This window comes from Suricata suricatta, chromosome 16 (assembly GCF_006229205.1).
Source record: "Suricata suricatta isolate VVHF042 chromosome 16, meerkat_22Aug2017_6uvM2_HiC, whole genome shotgun sequence".
In the NCBI taxonomy this organism is placed as follows: domain Eukaryota; kingdom Metazoa; phylum Chordata; class Mammalia; order Carnivora; family Herpestidae; genus Suricata; species Suricata suricatta.
The window spans coordinates 40,173,472-40,189,571 of record NC_043715.1 but is presented as its reverse complement, the minus strand read 5'-3'; positions in this window follow the sequence as shown (position 1 = coordinate 40,189,571).

Sequence of the window (16,100 nt, the reverse complement as noted above, 5' to 3'; positions counted from 1 at the left end):
CTGAGGACAAGACCTCAGTCTCCACATGCTTCCTGGTGGCTTCCAGTGTGATTTCAGTTGTTGCTGTTTGCAGACCTTGTTCAGAAACAAAGACCTCACTCAATGAGGAAAGTAAAAGTAACTCCCAGGGTCTGCTGGACTAACTGGAACTTCTCAGGAAGGCTGTGACCCAGCTGCTGCCCTGAAGGGCGGGGGAGGGGGTCCTGGGGTGTTACAGCAGGGCTCCTCCCCCAACTCCAGACCCACCCTGGGCTGCAAGCCTGGCCCTCCCAGGTCTATCCACCTTCAGATGGGCCCTGACCAGGGTAGGATGGAACTGACATCCACATGGTCTCCACCCCAGAAATCCTCCTGGTTAGGACCTCAGAGAACCTGGAGACTAAACAGAAAGCTGAATTGTGGGACTTACTGCTGCCACACACAGCCCCCCACTCTGAACTGGGTCTCCTGTCCCAGGAGGCCCACTCCTGGGAGAGCAGAGGTCCAGATGTGTCTGAGGGGTGGGGGTGGGGGGCAGATTGTCCCTGCCTGTCCTTGAAGCAGATAATACAAGACCAGAGCTCTGCCCTGTCCCCAGCGCCATGCCCAGTGGCTTCTGGTGGGACAGAGCAGGGATTGCCTTTGGGTGCCGCAGACCATCCCATCCGTCCTGCCTTCTGCCTGTAGCCCTGGCATTCTGCTCAGAGCCAAACCAGCCTGCTTTTCCTGGGAGCTAGCATGGGGTGACAGGAACGGCACAAGACTCAGCTCTCCTGATCAGGCATTCCTATGTAGTGGTGTCCTGTGGATGGCCTCTGGGCGACCAGGAACCACCTCCCCCCACCCTGCAAATTGCTCAACACTTTGCATTTGAGCCTTTTTGCCAGCGGAAGTTTTAGTGTTTTTACCAGATTCTCGAAGGGTCTACCTGAATGTGAATGCAAAAAAAAAAACCAAAGCTACCTCCAGATGGCTTCAAGATGGGGGAAGTTGATTCTCTCAGGTAAGGGCAAGTGGAGGCTGAGTGGCCCTGGTGTAGATCCAGGGCTTAGCAGAGTATTTAAGGACCCACGCCTTCTCCACTGTCCTCTGCCACCCTCCACACCTTGATTGGCCTGCCCTCACACCACTCCTCTCTGGTCTCAAGATTCACTGTAGCTCAATGCTTCATTCCTACTTGGGCACGCTTGGAGAGCAGGGAAATGATCCCATTGGCCAATTCACAAGCCAATCCCTGGGAAAGGGGTTAGCTTGGACCAATCAGGTTTAACCCTTGTCCTGCCTGGGGCTTAGTCTGTGTGAGCCCTGGGGAGGAAGATGGACTTTGACTGCAGTCAGACCCTGCCTGGGGGAAGGGGGAGAGAATGGACTTGGTTCTGGGGCCTGCCAAACGCTGAGCTAGAAGGAAGGCAGAAGAGAAGCCCTAAATCCCAATGGCACCTCCAGGGAAGTTTGAAATAGCAATGCCAAAACATGCCCTTCTAGGGTCCCGGGAGACACTAGACCCAAACATGGAGGGGGCCTGGCAAAGCATGGCTACGTCCGGGCAGCCAAGCCGGGTGGCTGGCCCAGGTCCCCAGCCCTCCTCGCCTCTAGGTTCCTCTAAGGCCTCATTCTCTCCAGCTGCATTATAAAGTCTCAGGTCCTCCTGGCAGGAGGGTGTGAGGGAGGAGGCTGGTCAAGGTTCCCTGCTCCCTGGAGCACCCCCGCTCAGCAGGGGAGTGGAGAGTGGCGTAAATGCCAAGTCTTGCCCCCAAATGACTGTGTGGCTGTCACTCTGGCTCCAAATGACCACTGAAGTGGCCATGGGGTCACAGCACAAAGGGCACTTACTACAGATGGATTTACATGGGCCCAAGGGTGAAAAAGAGTTGAGACGGTGCAGAAAGCAGCCTTTGGTCAGTCAGAAACCCTTCCCCAGTCCCCTTCCTCTGGCCAAAACTCAGTTCTCTTCCTTGTCACAGGCAGTCCCTTCTCCCTGGGCCTGTCCTGTAGGGAGACGGTTAATCCACTGCATGAACTTGGAAATCTGAGTCCAGCTGGGTGACCTTGGGCTCCATCTCTCTGAGTTTCAGTATCCTCCTGCGTACCAAGTACAAGCTGACATTGGGAGAATTCAGTGTGACAGCAGGTGCAAAGAACTTCCAACAGTGTAAGTGCTCTTGGAGTGAAGCCGGTTAGCCTTCTTCCAGCTGACCTTCCAAGAGCCGCCAGCAGACTGTGGTCACACCCCTCCCCACTCGGGTTATAGTTGGCTAGGCATACTCTCCCCCACCCCCAACAGGAGATGCTTTGGAGCCAGGAACTCAAGGGAGAGGGAGCCCCCTTCAATGGCCCCCTGGCTCCAAGACTTAGGGGTTAGAACCTCGTGATTAAGATAAACATGTATACATTGAAGAGGAGAAAGTAAAAGTTGCCTAACATTTAAAGATAAGACACAAGACTTCAGAGAAATGTCATGCTTGCTTTGGGCCATGCCCGTGGGGTGGAGCTAGGAAGTGTCCTCAGGGCCCCCAGGGATAGATGGAATCCACCCTACCAGGCTGGGGCCCAGGGAGCAAAGAGGAACCCTGGAGGGACACAACGATCTGCTGGTAAATTCTTTTCATTTTTCAAACTGTGAAAGTCTTCACTGTCTTTTTCAAAGTATTTTGAAATTTTAATAAAGAATACATTATCATTGTAAAAAAAGCCACACACACACACACACACACACACACACACACACACACACACACACAGAGTAAAATGTATGAAGGGGAAACCAAAATCCTGTTTCCTTTTCCTGGAGAGAAATGTGTCAATGATTTGGTGTTTGTCCGGCCAGTCTCCTTCCCATTCATACACACAAAGATGCTCAAGCACACACACAGAATTACACAGAGTCACACACATATGACAAAGTCACAGACACAACCAGAGACGCAGTCACAGACATAGCCACAGAAGCACAGACAGGTGCACGGATACCTGCATATAAATATGCAGATACACACATGCTCACACACAAGCGGCACCACATCAAGGGACACAGCACACACACGTAATGTACACAGATACACAGAGTCACATAGCACTCCAGGCACAAAGACGTATGTGCTCATGGTTTTTAAACGCTGGCATCAAACCATTCATAATCGACAGACTGTCTTTCCCCTGCTGTATATTTCAAAATATAGAAAATATGAAAAACACCCCTATACCCACCACCCAGATAGAACAAACGTTAAGCTTTTGAATATTTGCTTCACATTCCTCTTTTAAAAATCAAATGAGGGGTGCCTGGGTGGCTTAGTCGGTTAAGCGTCACACTCTTGATTTCAACTCAGGTCATGATCCCAGGGTTGTGGGATCGAGCCCCACGCTGGGCTGCACCCTGAGCATGGAGGCTGCTTAAAATTCTCTTCTCTCTCTCTCCCTCTGCCCCTCTCCCCAACTCACGCTGCTATCTCCCTCCTAATTAAAAAATAAATAATAACTAAGAATCAAAATCAAATGAAATGATGCAGACCAGTTTAAAATCCTCCCCTTCTCCCCTCCCTTAGTTGCTGCCCAGAAGTTGCAACACTCCTGAGCACATGTGTATACTTTTTGCTACATATGAATGTATTTATAAACACCGATAACATCTGTGTTAGCTCTAAGCTTTTACATGAATGATATTCAACATGTATATCTTCTTGCATTTTGTTTTTGCTACTCACTTTTGTCACATTACTGGGCATGGTGGGGGCCCTCCTTTTGTCCCTCCTTTGATGCACACGGGGCCTCTGCTCCTCCTTCATCCCCTCCCTCAGCCAGCTCTTCTGTGTCTTATATGCCAGGGGCCCCACAGGGCCTCTCCTGCTGGAATTGGGTCTTTGATGCATTTGCTGAAACCCATTGTTTCTGACCACCTCGGTATCAGAGGGAAGGAAAGACTCTACTTCCCACCTCTCCCCTCCCACCCCTTCCTCCCACCAGGCTGCTTTTGGAAGAAGGCATTGCCTGGCAGGTGAGGTCCACTCTTTCCCTCCTTCCTTCCACCTTCTGCCGGCTTCCTGCCCTCTCTCCTTTCTCCCTCCTCCTCTCCGCCTGCTTCGCTGCCTCTCCACCTCCTCCCCCTCCCCAGCCTCTTCAGCCCTTTCCTCCTTCTCCCCTCTCCTTCCCTCCCTCCCCCCTCCCTTCTTCCGTCCTCCTCCACCTCTAGGCAATGCAAGCCTCTGGCTGAAAAGCTGGAAGGTCACCCAAGGAAGTGCAAAAAGAAAAGGCATCTTGATAAATTTCAAAATACGCTTTCCCTGGGATGTTTCACAATTCTATTTTTACGTTTAGGTCCCTTATTCTTTTATAATTAACTTCTGCTTACAGTGTGAGGTCAGGATCTAAAACAGAATTTGTTGTTTGAAGATGGCTAGCCAGTCTTCTAGGTGAACCAACTAATAAAAATTTTCTATTAGGATTTTGTTTGGGATTGGAGAGAACAAGGTCTTATTTTTGCTCTATTGCAGAGGGATATCGGAACGCATGTATGTTGTAAAAAATCAAAACATCTATTCTTTTAGTATTTAGAATTAATTACAAATTACCCCCTCCCTCCAGCTATCTCATTTTCCTCCTAGGGGAGCCTCAGTTTGGTGTGTGATAGGTTAAATTATTGATTCCAGTTTTCCCCTGCCCTGTAGCAGCTTTAAGACATCTATACCCTTGCTACAGGTTCATGCTTGGCAGAATGTACTTCCCTGCTCTCTGATACTGGGCTTCACCAAAAGGAAGTTAGCTGACATGGCAGGAACAGAGATTTGAAATATGTTTCTGTGGCTGAGCCTGGTTCTTGAACTCCTGGCATTGCAGAAGGAAGACATGCTGATCCTTGAGGCTGAGCCTCGGAATGAGCCCTGAGCTACCACACGAGCTACCGCAAATGCATGAGAAATAAATGCCTTTTTGTATACCACTGAGATTTTGTGCTTCTTTGTCACACAGCAAGAGCTGACTGATACAAACTATATCCTTCTGTGAGTGTGTGTACACTCCCAATCTAATTTGTGTGGGAATGTATATAGAGCTGATCCTTGAACAACTCAAACAACATGGTCTGAACTGCATGGCTCCACTGACGGCATATATTTTATAGTGTAGCACAGCAAATGTATTTTCTCTTCTTATGATAGTCTTAATATTTTCCTTTTTACTAACTGACTCTATTGTAAGACTACAGTATGTTGGGGTGCCTGGGTGGTTCAGTTGGTTAAGCATCTGACTTTTTTTTCTTTTTTTAGCATCTGACTTTTGATCTCAGCTCAGGTCTTGATCTCAGGGTCATGAGTTCAAGCCCCCCACGGGGCCCTACGCTAAGCATAAAGCCCACTTTAAAAAAAGGATAAAGTATATTAATACATATATCATACACAATATGTATTAATTGACAGTTTACGTCATCAGTAAGGCTTCTGGTGAACACTAGGCCATTGGTAGTTAAGTTTCTGGAGAAGCAAAGTTATTCATAGGTTTTGAACTGTTAGGGGCCTACTGTGTGCCTGTGTACTGACTCGCACATTGGGTTCAGTTGGAAATCTTGGGTTCCTTGAAGCACTGTGCTGGGATCTGGTGGCCTGGGAAGAGCTGCCTTAGTCCACCCCCTTCTCTCACCTTGCTTGGCTCTGCCCCGCACCGTCAGGGACTCCATTCGTACTGTATGCACATCCCCCACAAGTGGCGGCCCCTTGGCTGGGATACGCACACTGGTGGGTGCTGTCCACCTCAGGACAAAGGCCTGAGGTATATGCCTAGGGAAACCCCGGGGTCTCAGGTGCACTGGTGCACACCGATGTGTAGTCCTCTTACCCTAGTGCCCATCCTGTCTTCCTCTTGCCGAGTTAGTCTCTCCCTTTCAATAGATCCTCCCCATTGGCTGCAACACATATGCACATTCTCTCCCACTACAAGCACAAACAAAACTCTATTCTCAGCAGCCCCTTCCAGCCTCTTCCCTGCCTCCCTCCGCCCATCCCAGCTGACGTGTCGGAGAGGATGGTCCACACTTTTTGTCTCCTACACACCTCCAGCCCCTCCTCAACCAGTCCCAGTCACCTTCCAGCCTTAGTCCCTTCAACTCTCCAATGTCATCTCCTTCTCAGGTCGCCAGGGACCCATGTCTGGTCCTTCTGAAGGCATTTCAACATCTGCACGTCCCCAGCCTCAGCGGCATCTGGCTCAGCCGCCACTCCGCTCTGCTGTGTGCTGGAGGGTAGTGCCACCAAGAGTTCCCCATTCCGTTCCTGTGTGGGTTCCGGGGTAGCGCTGTCCTGCCCTGCCTCCTTTGAAGTTAGGTGAAGCCATGCAATGTGCTTTGCCAGAAAAACGTGAGCTGGAGACCCAAGGAGCCGGTGTGCCTTTCCCACGCCCCTTCTCTGCCTGGGCAATTGTGGAAGCTGGTTGAGAGACGGAGCCTCCATCAACCTAGTGCCCGACGCACCATGATGGGCTGAGTCCCTGCTGACCCACACAGGACCTGCACAGCAGCAGAGAAACAGACTTTTGTCTTTTTAGGTCTTTGAGACATTAGGGAGATCCGTGTCTGCAGCACAACTTCACTTACACTGCCTCTTGCACTTGACATCTGCAGCGCGGAAATCACACCTGTTCCCTTTCCTCATACTCAGCTCACTGCTTTCCAGGTTGGTTTGCTGGCTCATTGCCCTTTCTCTTCCCTCCCCCCCTTCCCTCCTCTCCCCTCCCCTTTCCGCCCCTCCCCTCCCCTTCCCTCATGTCCTCCCTGCATAATCTGCATCTCTAGGGCATCAGTGACCCTCAGACTTACACCTGTGCACCCCACCATGTGCCTGATGCCTCCCCCGGGATGTCTCCTGGACTCCTCAGACTCAACATGTCCCAACTCCAGCTCATGATCTTGCCCTCTCCAAGCGCGGCCACCTCCTTAGATGTCCCTGTCTTACCCCACAACTCAGTTGTGTGAACTGACACCCAGGGCATCACCCAGGATCCGCCCCCTTCCCTTCTCATCTCCAGCCTATCACCGTGGCATGTCCAGTTACTCCTCAGCCCCACCCATGGTTCCCAATCGCCATGCCCCATCCAGCCACCATCACCTGTCATCTGGATGTCACCGTGGCCACCCTTCTGGCCTCACGGCTGTCAGTTTTGCCGTCACAATCTGTTTTCTCCACGGTGGCCAAAGAGATATTTTCAAAAGATCACGTAGTAGCTGTTGCTTCAGCCCTTGCCAAGGCTTCCCTCCATCTGAGGGTGACAGCATCCCATGCGGTGTGCGGGGACTGACCCCCTCTTGTCCAGCCCACTCCCACGGCAACCTGGGAAGCAGGCTCTGAGGGCAAGGTGACTGCAGGTTTTTAGGGGGTGCTTTTCTGCACTGATGTTTGTGGAAGGGAGAACGAGGGAGGAGCTGCGTTCTTACACAGCCCCAATGATGACCGCGTTGGACCTCACAAGGAGCACAGGACTGTCTCTCATCTGGGCCTCTGTGTCACTGCATGTGTCATGGGTGGGGGTGGGACCTTGCCCAGCCAGCACTCTTCACCTGGAGCCTTCTCTGAAGGCAGCTGATGTCAGAAGGCTCTCCGCAGGCCCCACCCCCGGGGAGGTAAGTCCTGCATTGCTGAAGGGGGATCTGGGTGCTGGCCCACAGGGTCCAACACGGTCCGTCTCGTGCGAGACCAGGCCCCACTTCTTCATACATGTTCAGGGAGCAGCCCCTGCAGGAGCCTGGCGTGCCTGTCCCTGGGGGAGAGACAACCCCCACTGCTGCGTGTGGTCTGAGGCTACACCCGGCACGCATGTCCTCTCATCTTGGTGATCTTTTTGGGATTCCCCCTCCCCACCTCCACCCATCCCCCCCCCAACTGATGACTGTCCTGACCTCTGTGGCTTTCCTGGTAGAGTAACCAGACCTCGGCCCTGAGGGGTCTGAGACCCTGGCCAACATGACCTCAGTCCAGAGTGGCTGCACACAAGTGTCCACTTACTGTCGAGCTTGGAGAGAGTACCAAGAAGGACCCAAGTGGATTCACCAGGCACCAAATACATTTCTTCCTGCCTCTACTGTATGTGTGTGTGTGTGTGTGTGTGTGTGTGTGTGTGTGTGTGTGTGTATCTCACAACTACTTCTTTCTGATGACCAGGGTCTTTTACCCCTGCCAAGATGGTGACTCTTATTTGCTGGTCCCTTGGCATAAGTTGCCTAAAGTGCCCAACCAGCATCCATAGCGAGTAGCTCATGAAACTTCATTGGCAGGAGCCAAACAGAACCAGGATCTCTAGACCCTTAGAAGCCAGGGTGAGAATAGGAAGCCCAAGGTCCCCAAAGAGGCGGCTGGTAAGCAGGACACCCTTCTGCTCCTTGGCTCCCAGACCCATCTTACCTATGACCTAGTGTATTTCTTTCCATTGTTACTGTAGCAAATAGCAGAAACTCGGCAGTTAAAACAACCTAATTTGTTATTTTGTATATAGTTCATGATGTCAGATGTCTGAAATAGGTCTTACCGGGCTAAAAATCAAGGTGTAGGCAGGTCTGCATTTCTTCTGGAAGCTCTAGGGGAGAATCCATTTCCTTTCCAGCTCCTAGAGGCTGGCTGCTTTCCTTGTCTGATGGCTCGCTTCCATCTCAAAGCTAGCAATGGTCAGCTGCGTCTTTCTCATACTGGATCTCTCCAACACTCTCCTGCTTCCCTCTTTCACTTAATAATCCAGGATAATATCCTTACCTTAAGGTCAGCTTCATTACATCTGCTAAGTCCCCTTTGCCATGCAAAGGAACATATTTACAGGTTCCTAGAAGTAGGACCTGGACATCTTTGGGGAAAGGGTCACTATTCTGCACATCACGTATGAGTAGATCCATGTCAGGCTCTTGTTGATTTAAAGTGTATGCTTTCCTTTTGGGGAGCCTGGGTGGCTCAGTTGGTTAAGTGTCCCACTCCTGACCTTGGCTCAGATCTCGATCTCGCAGTTTGTGAGATGGAGCCCTGCATCGAGCTCTGTGCCGATGACACAGAGCCTGCTTGAGATTCTCTCTCTTCTCTCTCTGCCCCCCATCCCCCAACCTTCTCACATGCTCTTGCCCTTTCTCTCTCTCTCAAAATAAATAAACATTAAAAACAACCTGTATACACTTTGCTTTCAGGAATGGGACCACATCTTTGCAAAATATCACATCTGAGCTGGTACTTGAACTGTGCTGATAACAGCCCCCTCCATTGCTTTATCTGACTGGCAGATGCAGGGTGCTGTTGTAAGTGATCCGACCAGTGTATCCTATGGAACTGTACCCATCACCCACCCCCTGTGCTGTAACCCCTTCTCTACCACATGTTTTGTGGGGTCCTGTGCTGGTGTGTCTGGAAGCCCTTGGATGGGACCCTGGCTCAGGCTTTGTGGATAAGAAAAGCAGACCTGTACCCAGAACATGTGTTTATTCCTAATAAAATGAATCACTGCTCCTTCCAGAATGAAAGGGATCCAGTGTGGTCAACTTGCCACCTGGTGACCAGTGGGGTCCTCAAGGAATGGACTGGGTTTAGAACTTAGTGTTGGGCTCTGTTGCTGGAAGACCACACTCAGCACGACAGCTGATCAGCCTTGTGAGCAAGGCCCCCCGTGTCAGACTCTCACAGCCTCTGTCCCTGCCCCTGCTACTCCTTTCTTGGATTCTTCGTGCCAGTGGCTGGTTGACGTCACTTGGCCAAGTCATTCTGTTGAGTTAGTTTCCATGACGGGTGCTCGCCAATGAATGTTCACGTGTGAGAGAGCAAGCTTCACACTTTGAGCCAAGTCCCCTCACCATGACTGCCCCCCAGCCCTGTCCTTTCTTCTAATCGGTCTCCTTCTGGACCCATGAGTACTTCCCTTTCTACCCAAGGGGACAACCAGGTGCATTGCCCAGAGCTCTACCCACTGGGGGGACCTTGCTTCACCACCACCCCTGAGTGGGGCTGCGGTGCAGACCTCATAGGGTGTTTAACTTGCTTCCGCAGCCCATGCCCGTCATACCCCCCACCGTGTGGCTGTCGGTGTGAGAAAAGAGGCACTGTTGCGATGGTGGTGAATAAAAAGAGAGCTCAGGTTGTACACTCACACGTGTTGCACGTGGCTTCTCGTCCTGCTCACACTGGCTCTGGACACACCACTTCTGTCTTATGATGGATCCTGCTGGGCCCACTTGAACTTGTGATTTGGGGGGTCTGACAGCCCAGCTGATGATGGGCAGTGCTACGCTCTGATGTTTGTGCCTCCCTCACTTCATGAAAAACATTTTTAATGTTTATTTATTTTTGAGAGACAGAGAGAGACAGAGCACCAGCAGGAGAGGGGCAGAGGGAGAGGGGGAGACACAGAATCTGAAGCAGGATCCCCTCTTTGAGCTGACAGCACAGAGTCTGACACAGGACTCAAACTTACAAATTGGGAGATCATGACCTGAGCTGAAGTCGGATGCTTAACTGACTGAGCCACCCGGGCGCCCCTCCTCTACGTCATATATTGATATCCTAACCCCCAAACATAGTATTGGGCGGTGGGGCCCTTGGCAGGTCCTTATGTCCGAAGGATGAACCCTCATTAAAGAGACAGTGCTTTATAAAAGAGGCTCCCGAGAGGTCCCTAGCCCCTCCCACCACACGGGGACACAGCGAGAGGGTGAGCTATGAGCCAGAAAGAGCAGCCTCGTCAGCCTTGCTGTGCCGGGATCTTGGGCTTCCCGGCCTCCAGAACTGGGAGAAGTATTGTCTCCAGACCACCCAGTTGATGCTATTTTGTTACAGCAGCTTGGATGGACCACGGCAAGCAAGTACAGACGCATTTCCACAGTGTCTCATGGCCATTCCGGTACTCTGTCTACCCCAAAGTCCACAGCACGCCAGGAAGTGATTTTCAAAAGGTGTGTACATTTTCCAGGTGGCATGGCCTGGTGACAGAGCCGGAAGAGTCTGCATTATAATTCTCTCCGTGGGATTTGCCCACAACTCTCCATGGTGTCTTTTCCTACTACTGATACTCCAGTACCGTAGGGTCCTCTGTGTCATAGAGCCCGAGCCGGCACCTCCTGTAGCACAGCTTCCTGCTGCAAAGCCCTTTCCTACTCTGGACTAAAGTCAAGCTGATAGCTTTTCATGTCTCCCGGTATGTGGTTTGGGGTATTCCTATACGTGAACTATGTTTTCAGAACCCAAAGAGATCTACCAAGCACTGGACTTCCTTCCTGGAGGTAAGGTACACGATGCCACTATTTGTGCTTTGCCCTGATTGTCCTAGAATGCCCCAGACCACTGCAGCTCCTAACAGTTTTACTGATAAGAGAGGGTCTCATTTTACTGATATGCATGGGTCTCACTATGGCCACAATGCACGAGGCACTTCTTGCCCATTCATTCCGACTGGCATGAGGCCATTGACACGGCAGACAGATGTGGGATGTGACATTCCTCAGGGCGTCTAGCCAGTCCAGATCTTTTGGGCCCATGCTTGGGCAGAGGGCTGCAGAGTTGTATTTCTGGGGCAAGACTGTAAATGAATACTGGTACCCATTCCCACTGAAGGGAGGCTGGTTTTGACCCCTGTTTTTGACAGGGATAGAAAATAATGCATTTTCCAGATCAAGGACCAGAGACCATGTACTGAGGTCATGATAATTTGGACTAGCAAGGATACCATGTTTGGCACAGCAACTATAATTTTGACCACTGCCTGGCTGAGTTTGTCTGTCCTCCAGGACAGTTCAATGGAGCTATATTGAAGAGCATTACCCTTGGGTCCTTTAAGTTCCAAGGGGTAACTCCAATATCTGCCACCCCTCCCCCTGCCCCTGGATGCAGTGGTTTTTTTTTAATTAAAAAATTTTTTTTCTAACGTTTTTACTTATTATTGACAGAGAAAGAGCGAGAGAGCGAGCATGAGCGTGGGGGGGCAGAGAGAGAGGGAGATGCAGAATCTGAAGCAGCTCCAGGCTCTGGGCTGTCAGCACAGAACCCCATGCGGGACTGGAACCCACAAACTGTGAGATCATGACCTGAGCTTAAGCCGGACACTTAAAGCCACCCAGGCGCCCCCCAATTTTTTAAATACTTATTATGAGACACAGAGAGACAGAGAGAAAGACAGAGAGAGAGAGAGACAGAGAGAAAGACAGTGTATGAGCAGGGGAGGGGCAAAGAGAAAGGAAATCACAGAATCCAAAGCAGGGTCCAGGCTCTGATCTGTCAGCACAGAGCCCAACGCAAGGCTTGAACTCACAAACCTCCAGATCATGACCTGAGCTGAAGTCGGGTGCTTAACCACCGAGCCGCCCAGGCGCCCCTGCAATAAGATTTTTTATTTCCTATCTTGGAAGTGGGCAGAAGGCAGTTTCCGAGGCCGCCCCACCGCAGGCCAAGAGTCAACGAGGGAGTTGTGACATCTAAGCAGGTCTGTTCTAATGGCACGTTTGGGGAGTAGGGACGTGAGCAGTGGGTGAACTCGTGGACCCGCTGGGCCCACTGTAGGCCAGACCTGGGCCGGCATTCCACTTGTTATTTGGCTCTGTGTGCCCCACTGTAAAGGAAGGCTGCCGTGACCCATCAGATCTCACCAGATCAATATCAAGTCCTAGACTCCTTTGGGTGTCCTGTTCCGCCAGTGCACGTTTTGGGGATACAGCTAGGTGGATGGTTCCTAGATACAGCTGCTCTGGGGTTATAGGCTCATTCTGGGGGTTTCATCTCTCTTTCAATCACTGAATTCCTAGCCTGAACACTGGCTTACAACCAGAACTGGGCTTTTTTTTTTTTTTTTTTTTTTTTGGGAGGATTACCCTCAGGCTCCTGATTATCCATTCTTGATTTCTTTGATTGTTCCGATTGAGTAGCACTGTGGTTGGCTTCCCGTCTAGTTTTGCCCCCAGGGAGCACCTTGTTCTACCGACTGGCTCCTGGCCTGTCTACAGCCCCGGCCACTGTAGCTTCCTCGCTGGCCTGACCAGGCCCGGCAGGGGCTGTAGCCACCGTGCTGCTGACCGGGATCCACCTCCGGCCCTCTCGGGTCGGGGTTCCCTTGCCCTCATTGCGGTTCGGAGAGCCTCTCCCCTCAGCAGCCCTGGCCTACAGAAGCGAGCCACCTCCCGCCCTCGGTGAGGCTGGTGCATCTCCAGCCAGCACCGCCGCCCCTCCCCCCTTGCTTTGGCAAACAGCATGGCTCCAGGGCTTTCCCAATGAGCAGGTCTCTACTGTCTCCTGGGCCTTGCACTCTCTCCAGCGTTCGTAATGCCCTTTGAGACCCTTTTCCACCATCTAACACACAAGTTGGGGTGTTTCTTTGTTCACACCTCTGCAACATTCCGCCCCGTGTCTGGCAGCCCTTGCTAGGATACTGAATTCTATATTGATAAGCTCACCAACCCTATTTTAGTGTCTGTGCTTCCCCCTCCCCCCCCTGCCCCCCGCCCCCGTCACGTGATCTTGGACCAAGCTCTTCAGGATCCAGTCCCCCCTGGGCTCTCTGGCTCCTGCCAGCACCTGTGGGCTACAGGCCCTGGAGCTCCTTTGGACTGTAGTTATGTCCCTTCCTTATCAAACCCGGCACTTCTCGGGCCTAGCTATGTTGTGACTTGATCCCTGGCTCCAAGTCTAGTGGCCGGAAGGAGAGACGGGGCAGATCTTGGAGGAGCCGCACACTGTCTTTCAGAGCAGAGACGTTGCTCTTTTCAAAGACTAGGGGAGCGTTAGTCCGTAGTAAGGATGACTGGCCCACTTTCTGCGGGATCCAAGGGCTCAAGGCAATCTTGCAATTTAAGACTTTGGGGGGCTTCAGCTCAGATGTCCCATCTGAAATGTCAGAGTGCCATTCTTTCCCAACCAGAGCATGACCCTGGCACAGCAGACCTGCTGAGGTTGTTCAATCTTCTTTGAAACTTGGCTGCTCCAAGGCCCTCAGCTTTCCGACCCTCTTGCTGCGGGAGACCGGGGACCCCCTTAGGTTCTACAGTCGCTCACTCAGCTCTTAACCGCTCTCAGCCTTGTATCTCTTATCAAAGTGTTAACCAAATTTGGCAACAGCCACCTAATTTCACTGATTTCACTTTTCCCTGATGATTTCTTAAGTACCACTGCATTTCCTTCCGTGGGCAAAACAATCCCGATCCACCAATGGCAAAGGTTTTGTCAGTTGCCCGGTCCCTTTATGACAGCCTGTGCTCGGCCTGGTCCTGTCGCCGGACAGCCAGGAGGGGCGAACCTGCTCCGAAACCCCACCCAGCTTCTGCTTTCTCAGAACACTGGGCCTCACTGTTCTGTGGGGTGCCCCGGTGGCGAAGGGGTTTCCCAGGAACCGCATCTCATTAGCATGCAAGAGGCCTGCTAGGGAAGGTTGGAAGGATCCACATGGGTGGAGCGGAGGGGAAGAAAGTGGGGCTGGGCAGAGGGAGAAGTTGGAGAAGATGCTGTGTTAGTTTTCTCTGGCGGCTGTAACACTCTGCCATGAATTTAGTGGCTAAAAACAACACGTACTTGGCGTTGAGAAGTCTGGGGGCTCTGGAAAGCATGTGTTTCCGTGCCTTTTCCAGTTTCTAAAGGCTTCCTGAACTCTTGGTGCACAGCTGCTGTTTTCTGTCAGTCTGACCTCAGATTCTGTCGTCCCGTCCCTTCCCCGACCCAGACCCTCTGTCTCCCTTCCCTAAGGGAGTTACATCGTGCCCACCTGGGTAATCCAGGGTCATCTCCCCATGATCCTTGATCATAGGAAACGCTGTCAATGCCTCCCGCTGGCCAAAGTCCTCATAGGCCACGAAGGTGCAAACAGTGCCCACCCCGGGGAAAGGCCTCGGTCACAATAGAAGTAATGACATGGGGACAAAGGCTCACCATCATTTTTCAGGGGTTAGGCTCTCCCAGAATTCCAGCCAGGGTTGCTGGCCTAATGGGGTCCCCATGGGTGAACCGAGGTGGGTGGGAACCAAGGGGCGGGGCTCAGGGTGGGGCTGAAGTCTGATTGGCTTTGAGAAAGGGAGAGGCGTGGTCACATTTGCATAGCAGGAAGGACCACTAAGGAGGCCGGGAGGCCATCAGCATGCATCCATGCATCCATCTGTGTCAAAATTTCTTTTGACATGCAAGCCAACACATTCCCCAGTTTTGGGGATTAGGACATGGACGTCTTTGGGGGGCCATTGCTCTGCCTACACATGTGGAGATTTGAAACTGGATAACCCCTTCAGAATTGTTGTGTGGACACAGGGTCTTTTTACTTCCATGTTGATTGGTCATGGGGAGTGATGTGACCTTTAGCCTGGTGATCCCTTAAGAGGCCTGGCAGTGTGGGTCTTCTGCCAGCAGCAATCCAGAGACCGGAAGTGTTTTTCCCTCAAGGGGACCTGGGGGGCACATCATGGCACCTACCCCAGCAACCTCCTTTTGTCCTTTGTCTGCTCATAGACTCTTTCACCACAGGATATTTGCACATGTTCTTCCCATCCCCCCACTTGTCCTCAGCTTGGCTCCACTGCCACCTCTTCTGGGAAGCCTCTGATTTCGACGTCTGGGCTGTCTTCCTAGCTCTTTGGGAGTCTTGATGCTACACCTTTGGGTGCGACTATTTCATTAGAGTCAGTCTCCCCAGGTAGCCTGAGTGGGGGTCTGCTCTTGCTCACTGTTACGTCCTCCCCACTGAGCATGTGGGACTCACACAGCAGGTACTCAGAAGGGGTCTGCTGTGTGAATAAGAGGGACCTGTACTCCTTTCCTAGTTAAATGGGCACAATGGATCTGGTGGCCAGAGCTGGATCACACTGCGTCCATCATTTCCCTGCTCATGGATATTTAGGCTGCTTGCAGACCTGTGATCATTCACATCATGCTTCCGTGAACATTTTCCACACACCTTCTTGTACCCCTGCCTGGGGTTTCTCAGGACAGATTTCAGCAGGGCCGTCAGAGTCCCTTGGGGTCAGGACTGGGCACGGAGGGGCCAAGTCCTCCCAGGGAAGCAGAGCCCACAGCGAGCTCTCCACCTGTGTTTTTTGCCGTAGGCATAGAAGGAGCAGAGGAAGTGGGTCCTAATGGGATAGAGAAGCATAAACCATCCCACGGTGGGGGAGGGGAATCCAATAGCAAAAGCCTTTGTGGCACTCCGGGTCC